Raw genomic sequence first — 16,218 nt, 5'->3', positions numbered from 1 at the left:
ATTCTTTCTTCCTTGATTCATTTCCCTCTCTAATACCCAAATCTTTCCTGTTGCATCTTCTCTTAGTCTCCCACTGCATCCTGTGTCATCTCCAGTCATCCTGATCTATATCTGGCCACTGGACCTGGATGGCTCCAGAGGAGAAAGTGAGGCTGGTGACTTTGCACTGTCCTCCCTCACTTAAGTCCAATTCACTTGCAAGTCATAGCATCCTCTTTGAGAATGAAGGACAAACAACAGGGAATGAATACAATGCTTTCACAAAACATTATTATTTAGGAAATCATTTATTATTTATGGCTAAATAACTTATTCATTGATTCAATTTTTTAATTGTAATATTATTTTTATTTATCTCATTTGTATCCAGACAAATTCTCCATAGTTCCTAATGGAAAGGATTTAGAAAGTGTTTTCATACTTGTAAGCTATACAGAACATGGTGAATGAATTCAAACTATTACTCTATACTTTTCTCGGCCAAATGACTTTAGCTTCTCATCACTTAAAATACCATTTTAGTTGCCAATCACAGATCCAAAAATGCTAACCACCTCATAAAATTACCTACCTTTCAGTATTTTGCTACTCAACCTCCCAATTTCTTTTAGTAGAAAACTTTTTTTTGCTATTGTTTTTTTTTCATGGTGTCTATTATTTTATTTTTTTAATGATTTATTAACTTCTGATTTACATCATTCGTTTCTGCCAGATTTTGAGCTACAAATTTTCTCCCCTTTTTCCCCTACCCACCCCCCAAAATAGCAGTCCCACAGGATATCTCCTCCTCCAATCTGCTCTCTCCCGTATTTTCTCCCATACCCCTTTCAGTGGATCTCTATGCCTCAGTGCCTGTATATCTTATTTCCCAATTACATGTAAGATGGTACTAATAATAGTATATATATATGTATATATATTTGTATACACACACACACATATATATATATACATATACACATATTTGAATATTTGATTTTAAAACTTTCAATTCCAGATTCATTCCCTTCCTTCCTTGTCACCACCCTTACTGGGAAGATAAACAGTTCTGTATAGGTTGTACATGTGTAGCTAATGCAAAACAATAACATAGTAGATATATTGTAAAAGACTGACTATATTTCCCTCCCTCCCATCCCCTCCCACTTGTTCTATTCTCTACTTTGATCCCGTCCCTTTTCAAAAGTGGGTGCTTCCAACTTCCCTCCCCCCGAGCCTGCCCTCCCTTCCATCATTCCCCCTCTTATCCCCTTCCCCCCCTATTCTCCTGGAGGGTGAGATATCCTATTTAGTGTGTATTTCACTCCCTCCTCAAGACAGATTCAATGGGAATAAGGTTGACCCATTCCCTTTTGCCTTCCTATTCTTCCCCTCCATTGTAACCATTTTTCCTTGCCTCTTCTGTATGAGATAGTTTACCCCAATCTGTCTCTCCCCATCTCCTCTCATTATATTCCTCTCACCTCTTAATTTCACCTTTTAAGTATCATCCCTTCCTGTTAAATTGGTCCTGTGCCCTCTATCTGTGTATACCTATAAACATATATACACACATTCACATAGGTATTCATATGCCCATAGACCCTCATATATAGACATATATACACACACATTTCTAATCCCTTCAACTACTGAGAAAAGTTTCATAAGTTACACTTATTGTTTTTCCATGTAGGAATGTTAATAGTTCAACTTTGATAAGTTCCTTATGATTTCTTTTCCCTGTTTACCTTCTCATGCTTCTCCTGCTTCTTGTATATGAATGTCAAATTTTCTATTCAACTCTGGTTTTTTTCATCAAGAATGCTTGAAAGTCCTCTATTCCACTGAATGACCATATTTTCCCCTGAAACATAATACTCAGTTTTGCTGGGTAGGTGATTCTTGGTTTTAATCCCAGCTCCTTTGACCTCCGGAATAACATATTCCAAGCCCTTTGATCCCTCAGTGTAGAAGCTGCCAGATTCTGGGTTATCCTGATTGTGTTTCCACAATATTCAAATTGTTTCTTCCTGGCTGCTTGTAATGTTCTCTCCTTAATTTGGGAATTCCAGAACCTGGCTATAATATTCCTAGGAGTTTTCTTTTTGGGATATTTTTCAGGAGGTGATCGGTGGATTCTTTCAACCTCTATTTTGCCCTTTGGTACTAAAACATCAGGGCAGTTTTCTTTGAGAACTTCCTGGAGGATGATTTCTAGGTTCTTACTTTGGTCATGGCTTTCAGGCAGTCCAATAATTTTAAATTATCTCTCCTGGATCTATTTTCCAGGTCAGTGGTTTTTCCCATGAGATATTTCACATTGCCTTCTATTCTTTCATTTGTTTGGATCTGTTTAACAGCATCTTGATTTCTCATAATGTCATTAGCTTCCATTTGCTCCAATCTACTTCTGAAGCAATGATTCTCCTCAGTGAGCTTTTGAGATTCTTTTTCCATCTTGCAAATTCGGCTTTTTAAGGCATTCTTCTCCTCATTGCCTTTTTGGGCCTCCTTTGCCATTTGAGTCAGTCTGTTTTTTAAGGTATTATTTTCCTCAGTCAGGATTTTGTTGCATTGTTCTCATTTCTCTTCCCAATTTTTCCTCCACTTCTCTTATCTGCTTCTTAAGGTCCTCTATGGCCTGTAACCAGCTCCTATTTTCCTTTGAAGCTTTTGGTGCAGGAGTTCTGACTTCACTCTTTTCCTCCTGTCCCATGCCTTGCTCCTTTTTGTCCCCAAAATAGGAGTGTAATGTTGGAATCTTCTGTCTGCTTTGTTTCCTTTGCCTGCTCATTTTGCTACTAAATTACTTGACTTTTGGGCTTTTTGCCACAGTAGGACTCTGCCACCAGACAGGGGAGCTTTTGTCCCAAACGCTGGGGTTTTCTCAGCTGCCGGAGGTATTAGATGGGTGCCCTCTGTGAGGTTTCCACACACTCCAGCAAGCTGGACACACACCCCAGGACCTCCATCCTAGACTGCAATCCAGATCCAAGCAGGTTAAAGCAAGAGCGATTACCCCTCAGACTGGTGCTTGGTCCCCCTACACTCTGCAGGCCAGGAGCTGAAGCCCCCACCTGGCGCTGGCTGGCTGTGCTGGTGTCTCAGTGGCTTTTCTCTGGGAGGGGGGGTGGTGGTAAAAACCACGCACTCCCACTTACTGGACCCAAAGTCCAGACTGCACTGACCTCTCACTTTGTCCTTTGTGTCTATGTTTTGATAAATCTGGAAATGGCCGCAGCTGCTGCTTATCTGGAGTCCCTCTGGCCAGAGGCTGGTCAGGCCTGCCCTGGGGCTAAAGCCTCGGCCTGGGGCTGGGCTCGGCTCCCAGAGCGCTGAGCTGGATTCCTGCCGGCCTGCTGGGCTGTCCTCAGTGGGAGGTTAGCTTCTCTGTGTCATTTTGTGGGTTCTGCAGCTCCAAAGTTTGTTTAGAGCCCCTTTTTTACATGGATTGGGGAGGGTGGAAGCCAGAGCTGCGGGAAGGTCGTGCTTCTACTCTGCCATCTTGGCTCTGCCTCCTTTTGCTACTGTTACTGTTTGTTTTTGAAATATCTCTCATGTACACAATGCTGATTGTCCAAACTGTTACAATATCTCTAATTATCAAAGAATATAAGCTTCCAAATGTTTTTGAGGGATTTCAAAAAGATAGAGGAGAGACTAATTTAGCTTGAAGAAAGTGTAGTCAGGATCTTTTCTAATATTCAAATCGAATTCAATGTAGACCCTTTAGATTAGGGTCTTAACCTTTTTGTGTCATGGTCCCCTTTGACAGTCTAGTGAAGCCCATGGACCTGAGAGTGTTTTTAAAGACATAAATAAAATACATAAGATCACAAAGGAAAGTAGTCATATTAAGATACAATTATATATGTATATATATATGCTTATATGTGTGTGTGATTGTATACATATTATATAATTTTTCAATTTATATGGAATTTTATATGGAGTTTTCACAAACTCCAAGTTAACAACTTTAGACAAAACATTAGGTCATTGCTCTAGAAAATTCTGTATTTAAACATAATAATATAATCTGAATGGAGAGAAATTTTTTCTCTTACCTACCTCCCTTCATCCCCAGACTAATGAATACTATAATCTAATTTTGTTCTTTTACTAACAGAATGACAAGTTGATTCCATTTTACTAACTCATAAGCTTTGCATAAGAGGCTATCTTGGAATGCTTACTTCAAAGTTACAAAATCAATGTGTTTGTTTTTAAATTAGTATATAACTGGTTCTCTGGTCTCACAGTGCTTACCATGTAGTCTGGATAATGGTAGATACAAAATAAATAAAAAGGTAAATAACAAGAAAAATTTTAAATAGTTCAAGACAGAACAGCAGAAGAGATAGCCTGTGACTGTACTGATTAATGGTTAATTGTCAAGTGAATTAATATGGCTAATTATCATTATAAGAGTTTGGAGAACAGAGAGATCACTTTTTGTTGGAATGACAAGGGAAAGTTTTCAGAAATGTTGTAGGATTTGAGCTGGGTGTGGGCATCAAGAATGTGGTGGAGCCAACTCAGGAGAGCTGATAATTAAATATTTGGTGTCAGCATTTACACCTCAGAAATTTGTAAATGCTACAAATCCAGGCTGGGGGTTGATTTATTGTCTTGTTAATTGTCTAAACTTAAGAAAGTGATAGAAAAAAATCCTAATAATGGAGATTCATCTTAAAAGTGTGTCTCAAGTTGTAAGGGTTATGGGATTTAAAGATCTTCCATGCCCCATTGGACTTGCTGACGTAGCAGGAAGGGGAGGAGCAAGAGGAAGCGGAAGCCAAACTAGCGTTCCTGCGGTGGCTGGTGGCGGTGGCGACGGTGGCAGCAGCAGCAGAGGCAGCGGCAGCGCGAAGCCCTTTTTGAGTTAGCCAGAATTTCTGCTAAGGACTCCTGCAGAGGACTGCCAGGGGCCGGAGCTGCTGGGAGCGCGCTTCCTGGATGCTGGGTGGTTGCTGTGAGTGGGGAGAGGAGGACCTTTGCCTGAGGTAGCCTGTTCTGTTTCAAAGGCTTGAAAATGTGGGTGCTTTCTACTTTATCTACCTGTGCCAATATCATAACTACTCTGATGGTCTGGTGGCTTTCACTTTCTGGTTTTGGGACTCGGTCTTTTGGTATCTTAATAAATTTTCTAGTTTATTCCCCCATATGGCAAGCATGATGTGTTTTGTGATGGATAATTATATTAGCATATCTGTAATCTCCATAGGCATTGTGAATATGGCATTGCTGATACACAAGTCCACTTTCTTTTTGGGAAAGTCTGTTGTTAAATATTGATCTGCACACTACTGGTAACAATCACCAGGTGACTAGGTCTACCAGAGACCTCATTCTTTTTAATAGTTGGGTAAACCCTGTGTTCAGATCCAACATGCTTTGGAAAGGAATCCTGCCAGTAATAAGCAAGGCTTTGTTAGAAAAGATGATCTTCCCCTAATAGTTGTCATTCTCTGTGTGACTATTGTGAAAAAGCAAACCATATCTTATTTTATGTAGAGCTGACCCTATGCTAGGTACAATTCAAAGTTCTGGAAACTCTGAAGGGGTCCATGCCAGAAATAGCAAATATGTCAGTGTATTTGTAAAACTCTGTGTTGAAGCACCTGTGCCCACAGTGTCGGGACGTGGTTATTAGTCCTTCACTTTCCTGAGGGGTAAACTTGTTCACAGATGTTATTGGAGGAAAAAAAAATGTCCTATTTACTTATTAGACTCACTCTGAAGAAACCATTATGCTCAGCTATGGAAATACCTTAGCTGTTTTGGTATTTCTTTAATTTTGGAAACATTTATTATTTACAGTGTAGACCGAAATAGTCCATGCCACATGCACAAATAAACACCAAATTTTCCTTTAATACCATGGATCCTAATAGATTTGGGAGAGAAAAAGAGGAAGTAAATCTGTATGCACAGTCAATCCAGCACCACTGCTGGCAAAAAGAGATGAATTGACTCACCTGGAAACTAGTATCCTTTCCTACATCTGCAACACAAACATTACAGGAAATATAGTTGGAACGAAGTTTGAATTCAACGCTGAGTGAGACTAGACATCTGAAAGAGGTGCGTGCTCAGTATTCATACTCATTTTACCCTAGGTATTTCTGAGGATGACAAAAAGTACTAGCACTTTCGGATATTGGAATAACTGCCCAGACATGAACCTATATTTAAACTCTTTCTCTGGCAACACAAAGAGAGGCTTAATATTGTTCATTGGTTGATTGGGAGGGAAGCAGTGGATGAGAGTGACCTTGGATATCTTTCTCATAGAGTAATTGCTGCACTCCTCTGTAGTATGGTGTAAAACAGTGGGTATCTCATGTGTAATATAACCATGTTGTAGGCAAGCATAAAGGTGTGTGATCTGTAAGTGTAGTGAGGGACAGCCTCAATTCCATGGAGTACCAATACCTCATAAGGGGCTGATTTTACCTGGGTTCAGCTCATATTTTCATCGAGAGTTTATATGTGAAGGCCTACATACACATACACATATATACGCACATGCATACATACATGCACACATACACACATGCACACACATACATACATACACATAATAGCTATCTGCTCTCCTGCTTATGTGGTCCCTGTGTCTGCCCATGTTTGTGAAGTTAGTCCAGTTCTTCATATCCCAAAGCTGTCTTGGGCTTCTTTGTGAAGGTAGAGAGAACTTTTCTTTCCCAGCTTCCTTTTCCCAGAAACTTCCAAAGTCACCTTCAAAGACATATTATGAAAGGGGTAGATTCTAGGATAACATTGGTTTGAGTCTTTTGCTTCACAGCAGCATTCAAAGTGTAATGTGTTATACTTGTATTTGTCATCTCTTTCTTTGTTTTATGTCTTCTTTCCTAGCATTATATTATGAGCTTGACTTTCCGTGACTTTCTCTGGCCTTACTTGACTTGCCCATTGAACTCCATGAGTTGTTTTGTTTCCCCCACAGAGGTGCTTCTAATACACTATCAACCATGAATACAGGAGCATACATTAGCTTATCAGATTAGTTAGCAGGAACAAAGGTTCTGAAGATATTGGACAATGGATATGCAAAGTTAAATGGAAAACTTTAGGAGAGGGATATTTAGGAGCAATGTGGCCTATCCATGGAGGGCCACCTAGATGGAGCACTAGTGGGATATGGTGAGATGGGCAGGTAGAGGGCAGAAATCATGTAAGAAAACCAGCAAAAAGGAAGAGGAATGATCCAATAGAATTATAAGTTATTACCAAAAAGCATTTAATTTTACCTCATGCTAGCCCTTGTCAAAGTAAAGGTTCTAGAGAAAAAAATGGAATTTATATATTAAAAATGGTTTCTTCTAAACTTTGATTTTGAAGACCTCTTGCTAAAGATCCAGTAGGGCTGTAAAGTAATCTAGTGGATGTTTTGAGTTCCTGCTTCCCAGGCGGTTAATGGGGTACCTATAGGGAGTACAGACTAAAACCAGAAACAAAAGACTGGAGGCAGGCAGGAAGTGAGTGGGAATGAGAAGCTTTCAGGAGACAGTGTAACCAGATTGGAAAAAATGCCTTTCTGTGAAAATAGGACAGTATATATTTAAAATGTATTCACTTCATGACTAAAGAGAGAATAGCACCTCCAAACCTGGCGTCAGCTCTTGGTAGTTATTTTTTGTCCCTTGTCCATTTTACTTGGGAGCTATTTTTGCTAGTTCATATTTGGAGAATTCTCAGTTCCTGTGGTGAGCTTATGGCAGGAGTTTTCCAGAGCTAGTTCATCTGGGCTTACCCAAGCCAATTGCTAAGTTTTTGGTGTGAGAATTTATACCTCAGAAATCAGGAATCGCTACAAATCAGGGCTTGATTTATTGTGTTGTGGATTATCTAGAATTTTAAAAGTGATGGAGAAAATATTAATAATGCAGATTAAACTTAAAAGTGTGTACATTTGAGGGGTGGGAAGAACCACTGGCAAACATTTACCAGCATACCTCTGGCTAATGATTACTAAACCATTCCCCTCCAAAGTTAAAAAAAAATTCTAGAACCTCTGTAAGGCTTATGTGGGTTGGTTTTGTGTGTGTGTGTATGAATATTGGGATCCTTATTAGAAACAATTTAGTTTGGTAGACTTACATGTCTTTTTGGAGACTAAAATTTCCCCAAAGTAATGATTGTATATTTTAAGGCTGTGTGTCTGATAAAATACCTGCCCCTGTAATTTAAGAGGAAAAAAATGTGCATATGACTTATTAAGTACCATCTTCCAAGACATACTGTTGCCAACATTTTAAGATCCCTGGGTTTACAAGAGATTTGTTCTGCTACAGAATCTAGAGAACAATCTTGGCAACTATAACTGATTTATTCATGCAGTATAACCACATGAAACCAAGATTTGTTGTAATACATTTGGCTAAAATAATATTTTAGAGGTGATATTTTTAGAGTGCTATTTTAAGGTTTGCAAAGCTCTACATTCATTATCTCCTTTTATTGTCCCATTTTTATAGAAGACCCTAGCATCCATCTAGTTCAAACCAAAACTGAAAGAAATACCCAACATAACATACCTGACAAGTGGTCATTCAGCATCTCCTTGAAGACCTCTGAGAGTAACCTACTGTCTCTTGAAGCAGCCTATTAGACTATGGACAACTTAAGTCTCAGTTTGCTTCTTTGTGACTCCTTCCCATTCTTCCTGGTTCTTCTCTTCTGGGGAATCAGGAGCTCACCTCTTTTCTAGATGTAGACTGAAGCTCAGAGAGGTTATGACTTGCTCATGGTGATACAACAAAAGTGTTGTAGGTGGGATTCAAACCTTGTTCTTTTGTAACTTATGGCACTCATACATTATGCCATACTACTTCATAGCTCTGTGTGAACTATATGCGTATATAACATATACACCTAATGAACCTTAAAATAGTGAAGGATAAAGAGCTTCATGATGTAATTAATAGTAAGCATTTATATCATGCTCTAAGGTTGGCAAAACACTTTGCTTATTTCATTTGACCCTGACACCAACCTTGTAAAGCAGGTGCCGTTATTATCACCCCATTTTGTAGGGAACTGAGACCAAGAGAGGTTAAATGACTTGTCCAGAGTCACATAACTAGTAAGTGACCAAGGCAGGATTTGAATACAGGTCTAATTGACCTCAAGTCCAGTGCTCTATCCACTTTTCCACTTAGTTATTTTAATGAGAATAGTATAGTATGTGTAGATGCTTTTTCTTACTCATTAATTGACATGGTTACTGATGTGTCTCCCTCTATAGAAGGCATGAAGTGAAAATTCATTTTTGTATTGTTATCCAACTATAAATTCTATTGTCATGTGACATTTTCTATTTATTTTTTATCTCACAGAAATATAGCAGTAATAATAACAACAACATATATGTATATGAATATATATGGCCCTTTAGATAAATTATAAAAATTTGATCCTCACGATGACCTTGTGGTAGGTAGTTTTATTACTCTCAGTTTACAGATGTGGAAACAGAGTTTCTCAGGGCAAAACTCAGGGCAAAGCAAATACTTTCTCCAAGGTCACAGAGGTAGTGGATACACAATTCAAACTCAGATCATCTTACTGGGCCAGACTAGATGAACATTGAGGTCCCTTTCAGTCCTAAATATAGGATGCTATGTTCTTCTACAATCCTTACATTTTACCCAAGCTCCCCAATTAGAGAAGATTTCACCCAAAATAGGAGTATTGGAGTATAACTAGTTTGGCAGCTAGATGATGCAGTGGATAAAGTGCTAGGCCTGAAGTGAAGAAGGTCCAAGTTCAAATCCTGTCTCAAACACTTGCTGATGACTTCTGGGAGCCAAGAGCAGAGTGAGAAGCAAGTCCCTCTCACTCTCCCTTAATGACCTTGAAAGAAATCAGAATGTATTGCCAGAGGAAAAATTCTGAAACAGTGGAGCCAACAGAAAGGTGAGGTATAGCAATGTGCTAGCTTAGGAGGCCAGGATTAAAGCAAAGGTCCCTCTTACTTTGACTGAAGAAGACAAGTACAAGACAGAGATGCCCCCACCAGCCAGTTGCAAGCCAAATCTCATCAAACCAGTGGGAGATCCTGAGCCCAAGGTGGAGCAGGCAAGCACCAACAGCAGGGACATACCAGCCACCACCACTAGTTCCAACCCAGCCTCCAGTTGCCAGCACATCTGGCCCCAGCACACAAAATCAGTAATCAGGTTCCTAGTACCCAGCACAAGAAGCCTGGGACAGTGCCCTCTGTGCCCCCAAAAAGAGATTAGCTTTAAAACCCAGAACAATGGCAAATGACATGAGAAATAAGCAACAAAGAAAAACAATGACCATAGAGAAGTTTCTTGGTGACAGAGAAGATCAAAATACAAATTCAGGAGAGGACAATATTGTCAATATACCCACATCCAAAACCTAAAAGGGGAATATGAACTGGTGTTATCCACAGAAAGCCTTCTTGGAAGAGCTGAAGAAGGATTTTAAAAGTCAAATAAGAGAGGAAGAAGAAAAATAGAACAATTCCTTTCAAAGTACAATTGACAAAATGGGGGGGAAAAGTACACTGAAGAAAACAGTTATTCTTAAAAAATAGAATTGGTCAAACTGAAAAGGAGGTACAAAAGTTAACTGAAGAAAACAATCTGTTAATAATTGGAATTGGGCAAGTTGAAGCTAATGACTCTGAGACAGCAAGACTCAGTCAAACAAAATGAAAAGAATGAAAAAAAAGTTAAAAAAACCATAAAATAACTCATTGGAGAAGCAATTGACCTAGAAAATAAACCCAGGAGAGATAATTTGGGAATTATTGGTCTACCTGAAAGTCATGATCAAAAAAGAGCCTGGAAATAATCTTTCAAAAAATCAAGGAAAACTGCCCTGAGATCCTAAAACCAGAGAGTAAAATAGTTATTAAAAGAATCCACCAATCACCTCCTGAAAGAGATCTCAAATTGAAAATGCTAAGGAATATTTTAGCCAAATCCCAGAATTATGAAGTCAGGAGGAAAATACTGCAAGCAGTCAGAAAGAAACAATTCAAATATCATGAAACCGCAGTCAGTGTTACTCAGGAACTTGCAGTTTCTACATGAAAAATCTGGAAAGCTCAGAATATGTTCAATAAGGCAAAGGAGCTTGGATTACAATCAAGGCTCAACTACCAAGCAATATTGAGCACAGGGGAGGAGATGGACATTCAATGAAATAGGGGACTTCCAGACTTTCCTGATGAAAAGACCAGAGTTCAATGGAAAATTTGATCTTCAAATATAAGGCTCAAGAGAGGCATTAAAAGGGGTGGCTAGGTGGTGCAGTGAATAGAGCACCAGCCCTGGAGTCTGGAGGACCTGAGTTCAAATCTGGCCTCAGACACTTAACACTTATTAGCTGTGTGAACTTGGGCAAGTCACTTAACCCCAATTGCCCTGCCTTCACCCCTTCAAAAAAACAAAGAAAAATAATAATAATAAAAAGAGAGGCATAAAAAGATAAACAGGAAAGGAAAAAAAAAGACCGCTAAGTTATTCAATAAAGACTAAACTGTTTGTATCTCTACCAGTCTACATGGGAAGATGATACCTATAAATCTCAAGAACTGTATGTTTATGACATCATTTAGAAAGGATATACATAGACAGTGGGGGTGGGTTTAAGGTGATGTTGATGTGATAATTAAAAATAAAACTAATTAAGTGGTTAAAGGGGATTATAATGGGAGAAGAGGAAGGGAGGAGACAGAAAAGGGTAAACTGCCTCACATGAAGAGGCACAAAGACATATTACAGTAGAGGGAAAGAAAGGAGGGAGATGAACATTGTTTGAAACTTACTCTCATTGGATTTGGCTCAATGAGGCAATAACATACTCAGTTAGGTATAGAAATCTAACTTTCCCTATAGGCAGTAGGAGGGGAAAGAGGAAAGAAAAAGGAGGGGTAGAATAGAAGGGAGGGAAGATTGAGGGAGGTGGTGGTCAAAAACAAAACTCTAATGAGGAGGAAAAGGGAATAGGGAAAAAAATAAAAGCATAAATGGGGGGGAGCAAGAGAATAGAATAGAGAGAAAGACCACTGATAGTAATCATAACTGTGAATGTGAATGGGATGAACTCTCCCATAAAATGGAAGTGGATAGCAGAATGGAGTAAAAACCATATCCTAAAATATGTTGTTTACAAGAAACACATTTGAAACAGAGGGATATACACAGGGTAAAGGTAAAAAGCTGGAGTAAAAAAAAGGCAGGGGTAGCAATCCTTATCTCAGACAAAGCAAAAGCAAAAATAGATCTAATTAAAAAAGATAAGGAAGGAAACTATATCCTGCTATAAGGCACCATAAACAATGAAGTAATATCATTACTAAACATACATGTTCCAAGTGGTATAGCATTCAAATTCCTAGAGGAGAAATTAAGGGAGTTTACAGGAAGAAATAGACAATAGAACTATACTAGTGGGAGACCTCAACCTCCCCCTCCCTGAACTAGATAAATCTAACCACAAAATAAACAAGGAAGAAGTTAAGGAGGTAAATAGAATTTGTTAGATGTGGTAGACCTCTGGAGAAAATTGAACGGGGCTAGAAATAATATACCTTTTTCTCAGTAGTACATGGCACCTACACAAAAATTGACCATATATTAGGGCATAAAAACCTCACAATCCAATGAAGAAAGGCAGAAATATTAAATGCATTCTTTTCAGATCATTATGCAATAAAAATTATATGTAATAACGGGCCATGGAAAGATGGACTGAAAATTAATTGGAAACTAAACAATCTAATCCTAAAGAATGAGAGAGTTAAACAACAAATCATAGAAACAATTGATAACTTCATATAAGAGAATGACAATAATGAGACAACATATCAAAACTTATGGAATGTAGTAAAAGTGATTCTTAGGGGAAGTTTTGTATCTCTGAATGCTTACAAGAATAAAAGAGAAAGAGAGATCAATGAATTTGGCATGCAACTGAAAAAGCTAGAAAAAGAACAAATTGAAAATGCCCAATTAAGTACTGTATTAGAAATACTGAAAACCAAAGGAGAGATTAAATAAGATAAAATGGATAATTTTGATTATATAACATTAAAATGTTTTGTACAAAGAAATCTAAAAAACTAATGTTAAGAGGGAAACAAATGACTGTGGAAAATCTTTGCATTAAGTTTCCCTGATAAAAGTCTTTTTCCAAGACAGAAAGAACTGATTAAAATTTATAAGGAGTCATTCCCAAATTGATAAATTGTCTAAAATATGAACCAACAGTTCTCAAAGGAAGAAAAGAAAGCTATCTATAGCCATATGAAAACAAATGCTCCAAATCATTGCTAATTATGGAACTGAAAATTATTATTTTTTATTTAACTTATTTGCAGTCTCAGAGTAGAAGATAAGCTGATGCTTTTTTTTAAGCAATTGGGGTTAAGTAACTTGCTCAAGGTTACATGGCCAGTTATTTCTGGGTGTGGGGCTAAGTATCAGAGTCCACATTCGATCTCCTGGTCATCCCAACACTGGGGCCGGTGCTCTTACTCACTGTGCTACCTGGCTGCCCCTGATGCTTTCTTTAAGGTTATTGAGAGTAACTGTTACCTTTCTGCCCCACACAGGTCAAAGATATTCTGCCTACTTGATTGTAGTAATAATCTAGTCTAAACCCTTTTTACAAAAAAGAAAAAAATGAGTCCTTTTTAATACTTAGAAAATATAGACCACATCTGTTTGATTTTGCACGGCACACATTATGGTGCTATGAACCAACAATTATTTGTTGTTAATCTGAATGATGATAATCATGATGACATGCACCTTCACAAGGGAGTGACAAGGTCCAGAGAATGTATATGACTGCAATATCTCTGTAACAAATGGTAGAATTATACCACACACACATATGTATACACACATATATTCAGATTTTTTTTTGTTGAGGATTAATAATATGATATATTGAACAGTAATACATTAGGGTGAAAGGAAGGAAACAGCAATGTGGCATGAGAATTTTGAATCAAGAGCTATGGGCTCTATTCCTGACTCTGTTGTTAACTCTTCTTGGACAAATTACACATCCTCTCAGGCCTTAATTTCCTTACCTCTAAAATTAAAGTTGGCCAGATGATCTTTTTAGAATCATATCTGAGGGTAGAGCCAAGATGGTGGAGTAAAGACAGGGAATTGCCTGAGATTTCTGCAAACACCTCCAGCTACATTTAAATAATGACTCTAAACAAATTCTAGAGCAGCAGAACCCACAAAAAGACAGTGAAGCAATTGTCCAGCCCAAGACAACTTAGAACGTCAGTGGGAAAGGTCTGTTGCATCAGGGTGAGAGAGGAGCACAGCCCAGACCAAACTGGGCCCCAGCACACCCACAGCAGGCATCGGGATGAATGAATTGCTGGAAGAAATGGTGGTTTCCAGATCTCTCAACCCACAGATGCCAAATACAACTTAGAAGTTTGGCAGGAAAGGTCTGTCACCCCTGGGTGAAAGTGGAGCACAGCCCCAGCCCCAGCAAACCAGAAACAGACCTCAGGAGCCACTGAATCGGCAGTGACAGTGGCTGCTTCCAGGGCTCTCAGAGTATAGATGGTAAAGGGGTTGAACAATGGGTCAGAAGGAGATGATAGGGGTCTCTTTGCTATCACTGAGGCAGGACCCTGTTGCTTTGCCCATACCTGCATCTTGGGCACAGCCCTGTATGGCAGTGCCAGGGTGAGGAGGAAGAGTAGCAAAGTGGTTAGAACTTGTGGCCACAGTGGAGTGGGGACCCTCCTCACAGTTCCAGGGCAGAAAAGACTGCTTGTGGTCACTCACAGACCAGAGCTCAGGCCAGGAGAGGAACAAACAACTTTCACTAGATATTAACACCTTAGAAGAACTGAAAACTTACAGGTACCTAGAACTATCTCTAAAAAGAGAAGCACAAAACCCCTGAAGCTTGGGACAAGCGCACCCTCCATCCTGGAAGCAGAGCTCTATCATAACAAAGAGTTAAAAGTCAAGTAATAGACTGGGAAAATGAGCAAACAACAGAAAAAAATTCTGACCACAGAAAGTTACTATGGTGACAAGGAAGTTCAAAACATACACTCAGAAGAAGACAACAAAATCAAAACTCCTATATCCAAAGCCTCCAAAAAAAATATGAATTAGTCTCAAGTCATAGAAAGAGCTCAAAATGGATTTTGAAAATCAAGTAAGAGAGGTAGAGGAAAAATTGGGAAGAGAAATGAGAATGATACAAGAAAATAATGAAAAAAGAGTCAACAGTTTGATAAAGGAGGCATAAAAATACTGAAGAAAATAGCATTTTAAAAAACAGGCAAGGTCAAAAGATAAAAGAGACTTTTAAAAATCCAATTAGGAGAAGAATGTCTTAAAAAGCAGAATTGGCCAAATGGAAAAAGAGGCATACAAATTCCCTGAAGAAAAAAAACTCCTTAAAAAGTAGAATTGATCAAATGGAAAAAGAGGTACAAAGGCTCACCAAAGAAAATAATTCATTAAGAATTAGTATCAAGCAAATAGAAGCTAATGGTTTTATGAGAAATCAAGAAACAATAAAACAAAATCAAAAGAATGAGACATAGAAGACAATCTGAAATCTCTCACTGGAAAAACAAGTGACCTGGAAAATAGACCCAGAAGAGATAATTTAAAAATTATTTAACTACCTGAAAGCCAGATAATAAATAAAAAAAAACAAGATCCTAGACATCATCTTTCAAGAAATTATCAAGGAAAACTGTCCTGATATTCTAGAACCAGAGGGTAAAGTGGAAATTGAAAGAATCCACTGATCACCTCCTAAAAGAGATTCCAAAATGAAAACTCCCAGGAATATTATAGCTAGATTCCAAAGTCCCTAGGACAAGGAAAAAATGTTGCAAACATCCAGAAAGAAACAATTCAAATATTGTGGAGCCACAGTCAGAATAACAAAATAGTTAGAAGCTTCTACATTAAAGAACCCAAGTGCTTGGAATATGATATTATGAAGGGTAAAGGAACTAGGATTACAACAAAGAATCACCTACCTGGCAAAATTGAACATAATGCTTCAGGTTAAAAAATGGAAATTCAATGAAATAGAGGACTTTGAAGCATTCTTGATGAAAAGATCAAAGCTGAATAGAAAATGTGACTTCCAAATACAAAACTCAAGCATAACAATGTAAACAGGAAAGGGAAATAATAAAGGACTTAATATGGTTAAAGT

Source organism: Petaurus breviceps, unplaced genomic scaffold (assembly GCF_028583685.1).
Source record: "Petaurus breviceps papuanus isolate PSGF00001 unplaced genomic scaffold, PetGlider_PUasm1.0 183, whole genome shotgun sequence".
Taxonomy (NCBI): Eukaryota; Metazoa; Chordata; class Mammalia; order Diprotodontia; family Petauridae; genus Petaurus; species Petaurus breviceps.
This window is presented reverse-complemented; position numbering follows the sequence as displayed.